The sequence below is a fragment of the Amphiura filiformis genome, chromosome 18 (assembly GCF_039555335.1).
Source record: "Amphiura filiformis chromosome 18, Afil_fr2py, whole genome shotgun sequence".
Taxonomy (NCBI): domain Eukaryota; kingdom Metazoa; phylum Echinodermata; class Ophiuroidea; order Amphilepidida; family Amphiuridae; genus Amphiura; species Amphiura filiformis.
Window position 1 is genome coordinate 52,896,141 of NC_092645.1, and position 8,064 is coordinate 52,904,204.

At 35.5% G+C, this 8,064-nt stretch overlaps 1 long non-coding RNA gene across 1 annotated transcript; it reads left to right on the forward strand.

Moving 5' to 3' along the window:
* Positions 1-411: 411 nt before the first annotated feature.
* On the forward strand, positions 412-7,860 carry LOC140139509 (uncharacterized). Its single transcript, XR_011857149.1, has 3 exons — positions 412-546; positions 4,058-4,884; positions 7,464-7,860. It is a non-coding gene; the product is annotated as an uncharacterized lncRNA (long non-coding RNA).
* The last annotated feature ends 204 nt before the right edge of the window (positions 7,861-8,064 follow it).

Consider the following 8,064-nt stretch of genomic DNA (forward strand, 5'->3'; position numbering starts at 1 on the left):
ACTATAGAGTCGGTTATAATGGGATGCAAGGGTGCATAAGGTATTGGTTTTATATACAGAACCGATGCTTTTAACAATTATTCAATAAAAGAGCACTTAATCTATCAATGTCGCCACAAAACTGTGACTAAATATGAAAGGGACTCTCGCATAATTTTATATGACCAAAATTGAAACCTATTTTCAAATCAAATTGGTTATAATACGAACCTTGAACTGTTAACCTATGTAACTATAATTGAAGACCGAATTAAAAAAACTAGTTTGCGTCTGACGTCAGGGCAAAGGCGCGGCGTGATTGGTTGCTGACCTGCGCAGTACGGCATTTTTGGTCTGGTTGACAAAACGTCATACGCAAACTAGTTTTTTAAATTCTGTCTTTAATTATATGTCTTTATGTTCCAGGTTTAGCTTCCAACGCTTTGGTCAAGAGGTCACTAGGTCAAGCTAGTCTCACTTTCTGCGGAACCACAGCAACGATAGGTTTATTAATTTGTGCGTGTGCTCCAAATCCTCCAACATTTCTTCTTGGACTAAGTTTTGTCGGTAAGACTTAATTAACTGAGGTAGGAAACAATTCCAAAATACGACTTTGATAACAAATTCTAAAATGAAACAATAGATTTTGTATAGTGGCATTGCGTCCCCAAATGCGACTATAATCGACATTCTGGTGGGAACCCAAGGGATGCCGCTCAGAGTTAAAAATAATTTGAAATCGCTCAAAAATTTGTTAATTGGTTTTTTCGTTTTTCCTTCTTTTCTTTTTTAGAGGAGAGGGCGGGGTTGAAGGGGGTGGGTGGGGCTTGACCTATTCGATACGATTCAAGCTCCTTCACATATATATAAAATGAGCCGATGGTAATTACACTGTGAACTTGCGTCGTTGTTTTTTTAGGAAGAAAAGTTAAAATACGAGGGTCATTCAAAAAGTTCTACCCCCATCATCGCATCTCTGATTGTAATCTTAAATCTGGGCAATACAATAAAGTTATTTAATTCAAACTTGATTTTTGGTTGTTAAGATGTGCTGCTTAAAATGAATACAGGTTTGGTACATACATAAATCCACAAAATCACATTTTCATCAAATAACCTTTATTTTGTAGCCAAGAGTTTAGAGTATAAGCATGTGTAATTTCAATATCCTGGCACGTAAGATAACAGAGATGTGATGATGGAGGTAGAACTTGTTGAATGACCCTCATATACCATCGATAGTACGATAACGCTGTACAAATTAATTATAGATATTTATTGGTTTGTAATATTTTTACCATCTGTCAGCTGTTCGTAGTCAAATTTTATTTACATGCACATAACCAATTTTGCAGAGAAAACATGTATTAAACCATATTGCAATGAAATTGGAGATGCAAGAATCACCATTCCTTCGAAGTAGGCCTATAACGTTCAAATTTATGCACTTTTCACAGAAAAAATGGAAGTGGTGTGAAAAAATTGAGATTCGAAATTTAGTAGTTAAGTCAAAAAATGTGCACTAGGTGTTTTTTGAAACTCGGGGTCATAATAGTTCTAAAATAAACCACATATCATATAAAAAAGGCAGAGGGTTACGCGTCGTGTACTGGAACATACAAACATACTAACATTACAAACTAGGGCACGAGATCAAATTAATAAATGATAATGCTTAATCACAAGGGAGCACGGTGGCTCTAGCGGGACGGGCACTGACCCATAATCGGACGGCTACGGGTTCGAGCCCCGGCGACGCCATCGTGTTGTGCCCTTGAGTAAGGCACTTTATTTCGATTACTCCTCTCCACCCAGGTGTTTAAATGGGTACCGGCATTCTTAAATGCTGAGAAGGTAACAGACTCGCTGTAGAGGAGGTGTAGCGATCCCCCTATAGCAACATTACATGGAGAAGTCTGGCCCAATCGCCAATGAAAGAGAGATGGGCACTCCGATCACTTTTTATACAGGATCATCTCCTTTACCTTTAATGATTTAATATATCACTATACATGTTAAAGAAGAACCGCTCATCGTAATTAGCACAAATAAACATGGAATTTTAATGGAAACATGACATGCATAGGCAGATAAACCACAGGAAAAACTCTGGACATACCTGCCTGTGCGGGACTTGAACTCCAGACCTTTCGCTTGCTTGGCGAACTCTCTAACTACTAAGCTACACATACTGTCCCTGATAAACATGGCTCAAAGTATGGTACTTATATATAGCCAATTAATGATCAAATGTATTAATTTTGCACACGTGTTTGTTAATTTAGTTTGTTTAAGGGATCTGGAATGAGCGTTTTGACAGTATTTTTGTGGGACATGAGAGCACATCAGACATATCGAACTTTATTCTGAATACGAAGAATGTCTTTCTGATATCAAATAATTTTCATTTTTTGAAATTCACGATATAGTACAAATTTTATGACAAATGATTAAAATTTGATATTTTTTACATTTTTGATATATAACAGTCCTCGAAGTAATTTGTTTTTTAATCTAATGACATATTCTTAAAGTGTATGTAGCTGGGAGGAAAAGCCGACGATCAATTGAAAATGTTGACCATTCATATTGAAGATATGGATTTTTCCCCAAAACGACCCAGAAAACACAAAAACGTTTTTAAAACGTTTTAAATAAGTTATATTTTGGGTTTTGGTTTAGGTAAAAACGTTTTAATTTAATAACATTAACATATCGGCTTATATAAAGGTTATGAAATCGTTTTAAAACGTTTTGTACGAAACACACTACAACAATATTTTTGAAATGTTTTCGAAATGTCATTGTAAACTATTTTTGCAAACGGATTTGGACAGATATTTTGTCAACACTTAAATAACATTATGTTGAAATATTTGCACCCAGCAAACACAGAAATGTTCTTAAAATGTTTATTTTACAAAACGTTTTAGTAGCATTTAAATGTCGGGTTATATAAAGGTCTTAAAAACATTTTAAAAACGTTATTGTAAATATTTTGGGCAAACATTTTTGGCAAAATATTTTTTCAACCCCAAAATAACATTCTGTTTAGAATGATTTGTACCAAGTTTTCAAAAATGTTTTGGAATGTTATTAAAACGTTTTTATACCCTTTATATAACCCGACATTTAAATGTTTTCTATAAAACATTTGTGTTTGCTATGCAGTAAATTACCAACAAATGTTATTTAATGTTATGAAAACGTTTTATACCATTAATGTACCCTTTATATAACCCGACATTTAAACGTTTTCTGACAACCTTTACAACCTTTTGCGAATGATGTCGAAAACGTTTTGTGTTTGCTGGGGACCTAATTTTTTTTGGTGTTTTGTGGAAAAAAATCCATATCTTCAATACGAAAGGTCCACATTTTCAATTGATCGTCAGCTTTTCATCCCACCTGCATACACTTTAAGTATAAATCATCAGATTTATAAAGTTTACTTCGAGTACTGTTAAATATCAAAAATATCAATTTTTAATCATTTGCCATAAAAATGTGTATTACATTGCAAATTTCAAAAAATCAAAATTATTTGATATCAGAAGGATATTCTTCGTATTCAGAATGCAATTCGATATGTCTGATGTGCTCTAATGTCCCATAATATATAAATACTGTCCAAACGTTCATATCCCACCCCTTAACATTGTTGATCTGTAAAGACAAACGCTAATAGCTTTTAATCTCATCTGCGGAAAACCACTGAGAAACCATAATACATTGAGATTATAAATGATGAATAATCTAAAATAAACTCAGCAAAGAAGGCCTTCACAAATATCCTGGCAGTTGGTTTAGAAGGAAAAGGAAGAAGGAAAAGATGAAAAGAGTTCTACCTCAACGAGAATTTAAACAATTATACACGGGGATGGGACAGGAGAAATTAGCAAATGTTATACCGCTGCGCTGTTCATTCTTTAATTAAATATAAAAATGTGATTTTTTTAAAACTAGAAATCTAGTCAAATAATTTTCTGAGTGTGGTTACAGGCTGTATATGGGGACGGGTGATAGTACATTTGTCAAATTGGAAACAATAATTTGTTTATTCTATTTTTTAATAAAGGGTTTCTTATCCTGCAAACTGTCATCGCCATAGGAGCCATACCAGACTATTTTGACGTCCATTTTGACACTGCAGTAGCTATCTACAGTTGTGGAACTGGACTTGGGATCACAGTCATGCCTTTAGTAACTCAAATGTTACGAGACATTTACGGTTGGCGAGGAACGTTGGTCTTGTTAAGTGGTTTTTGCGCACATAGCATTTTATGTGGTGCAATAATGAAAATAGACAGCAAAAATGAGCAGGAGGTAATCAAAGACCAATCTGTGGACGAATCGTCCTTTCTCTTCTCTGGTAAGAAACAACCAGACAGAACTGAATGCTGCAAGTCGATACCATCGTTCAGAAAGTCTTTGTTGAACCTGATAGATTTACCACTTCTTACAGACATCCATTTTCTTACTCAAGTCTTAATACCATCATTCGTAATGGGCTATACATATACTGGATGGCTTATATACATAGTCTCCTACGCAGTTTCAAACGGTGCATCTATGAAAGAATCTTCCATAGTTGCTACTAGTGGAGGAATAGGAATGACAGCAATAAGAATAGTCTTACCGCTTTGCATAAAATAATCACCACCAAACAACTCATATATGTGGCGTCCTTTTTATCAGCATTCTCCTTAGTTATAACAACCGAATTCGTCACTGTCACTGGAATGGTTATGACGTCCGTTTGGTTTGGAATAAGTTATGGTATTCTGGGAGGGGAGATTTTCTTTGTTGTCAAGGACGTTACTGATGAATCGAAGCATACCAGTGGAATAGCGTGGTTCGGCTTATTTGAAGGTTTAGGTGCCATATCAAGTGGATTTCTTACAGGTATGTTAAAGGAAATAGATAGTTTAAAAGCACAAGACAAACAAATGAACAAGTGCCGACGCAACCTTAAAACATTAAAAACATCTGACACGGGAATCGAACCCGTGATATTAAGATATATGACATGTGTCCGATTTGTTACAATTTAAAAAAAAAATTGAAGATGCGCCGACACGGAAATCAAGTCTGTGCGAAGAAATATTATATTTCTAACATTCTGTCGTTTCAAATAAAAAGTTTTGGTATTGGTTTTGTTGGTTTTGATCACGTGGTTTCTTATTATCCGGTCTAAGCTCTTGACTGACATCATTACCAATACCTTTGTCTGTACCGTTTAATAGAAACTTTAAACTTTTAGAAAGCAGTTTTGGTTTTCATTTCAGTTTGTTACGTAATAGTGTGACCGCAGTTTATCAGCTTTGCAGTTATCTTGATCAAAGTATGCAAAAAAGTTTTTAAATTGCGCAGTGCAATATTCACGTCAATTTACATTTCAAAGCGTGATTTAGTTTCCGAAACTGGAAAGTGGGAAAGAAAGGAAGGGAAGAGGAGAGCCCGAGTAAGAGCTCTGGAATAGTGAGTATAAGGGAGAGGGGATATCGCGTGTAGGGGAGGCGAAGGAGAAGGCGACATTGGGATAGGGAGAAGATGAGGTGGGGGAGAGGGGAGCCTAGGTAAGAGGTATGGGATGTGCTTTCCGGAGACAGTAAACTAATTCATAATCAAATCATCTCCATCATATCATGCATCGTTTATGTTAAATACAAACAAACAAACAAACAAACAAAAGTTTTAATGACGCTTATACTTCCAGCACCCATGCCACGCCAGTCATGTTACTGTTACCGTCCACGTGTAATTATACAGCCTGTCGCAAAAAAAAATTGTACAAGTGAAAAGCGCCCTCTTTGGCAATTAGAAAATACCGTTGTGACATGATGCTTACATCAAGGGCGCAATCTTAGCTCTCAAATGCCGTTTGTTCTGTTCAATTTGCTTGTTTCAATCTCGAGATATGTTTATTTAACAACAAAAGGGTAAAATCACAATTGTTCCACTTTTACTAGGCAAGAGGAGCTGTACATGTAAAATCAATGATAGCTGATATTGGTGCATCTAATGCACTCCCCCTTCTGGACTCCTGCATTGCACGCATCAACATCAGCGCGCGTGCATTATTTTTGTCTAATTTATCTCCCAACAAGTAATACGCGTTCATTAACCTATAGGCTAATGTGCAATATTTGTTTGTCTTTTATGTGACTAAGAGAACAGTATTTACCATGATAAAATCATTGACATGCACATGTTTTTAATTTTTACAGCAGAATGTGAAATATTTATTTATCTTTTAATCTGTGGAAAAAGAGAATCATTATTCCTGCATCATGATAAAACAGTAAAAACAGTAAAAAAAAAGTTTTTTGTATTGTGTAAATGATGCATTCTTTTGATTTCACGAAGGAAGTCTTGATGAACTTGATATGCTATCACTGATTTACATGGAAACTGGCACAATTGTGATTTTACCCTTTCGTCATTAACTAAACATATCTCGAGATTAAAACAAGCAAATTGAACAGAATAAACGGCATTCGAGAGCTCAGACTACGCCCTTGACGTTGATGTAATCATCATGTCATAACGGTATTTTCTAATTGCCAAAGAGGGCTCTTTTTACTTGCACAATTTTTTTTGAGACAGGCTGTATAATTGATCCATATATAATTGTCTACATTCAAGCTAAAAACAACCGGATATGTACCCGATATTTGATTAGTACAATCATGACAATAAGCTATTATATGGACCTACTTATGGACCTTTCTACACTAATTTATTATTCTATTACTGAGCGAAAAGCGGTTGGTATTTGACCAATAAGGGATAAAATCAAGAACACTGAAATAAGACGTCAAACTCAAGTCAAAGACATTATGGTGAAACTCAAAGAAGCGAAATGGAGATGGGCAGGTCACCTGGCACGAAGGGAAGATAACAGATGGACTAAACGGCTAACAGAATGGCAACCAAGAACAGGCAAAAGATCAAGAGGAAGACAGAAGAGGAGGTGGCGTGATGACATTACTGCCTACATGGGACCTACATGGACAAGAAATGAAAGAGACAGAGAACAGTGGAAGAATCATGAAGAGGGCTACGTCCAACAATGGTCGAACACAGCCTGGTGAGGTGAGGTGAGGTGAGGTAGTGGCGCTTTTCCCAAAGTAACAAAAGTGCTCTACCTCTACCTCATTGGGTAAAAACCAATCGCAATCACTCAGCTACGTAGTATGAACTTAGCTTTAGATGGTATGATTGCAGACAAGTTCTGGTCCTCTTTTTAATCCGCTGATTTTTGGTTTCTGAACAAAAAGAGAAACTTTAATATTACTTGAAACGAGGGATCCCGAGGATTTCGCTTTTTCGTCACCAGCAGCCAAGATATGTGAAATGCACATTGGTGTCATTTCTGATTCTTTCTACATTTTATATTGAAAAATCTTGTTGTCTATCAAGCAAATGAATTATTATTGTTATTCTGTATTAATAATTATTAATGTCTTTACTAATTTCAGGTTGGTTATTCGACAGGACAGGAAGTTTCACTACATCATTTACCATATTAGGTGTTATTTCCTTAATGACAGTGGCATCTTTCGGATTGGAGGAAATTAGGATTGGAATAATAAAGAGAGATAAATCCATTTGAAGATTTCAAAAAGACGAAACAGAAAACGTATAACAAGAACCCAGAGATGATCAAGAAACAGAAAGACAAGGATTTTAGTTTCTTTTAAATAAACCAGTAAACAGCGGCGTAGCTAGGGGTTGTGACGCCCGGGGTCAATGATACAGAATGGCGCCAGGGGCCAATGATACAGAATGGCGCCCACTTCTCCATTCCTTATTCTAAATTTACTTTACTAAATTCAAGAATTTTCCTTTGTCGGCCGTTTAATTTAAATGGGATTATTTTGAAATTTTATACGCTTACAACATCATAATCCAAACAAGTATGTTAATAAATAATGTTAAGGGGGAATGATACCCTGATTTTCATCAGTACCCCTCTTCTTTTTTTTCTTGCAAATTTATAAAGTACATAAATATATTCATCACCTCATGTCCTGAACTTATAAAATATATCTACATACAAAGTGTTTTTAAACCATTTTA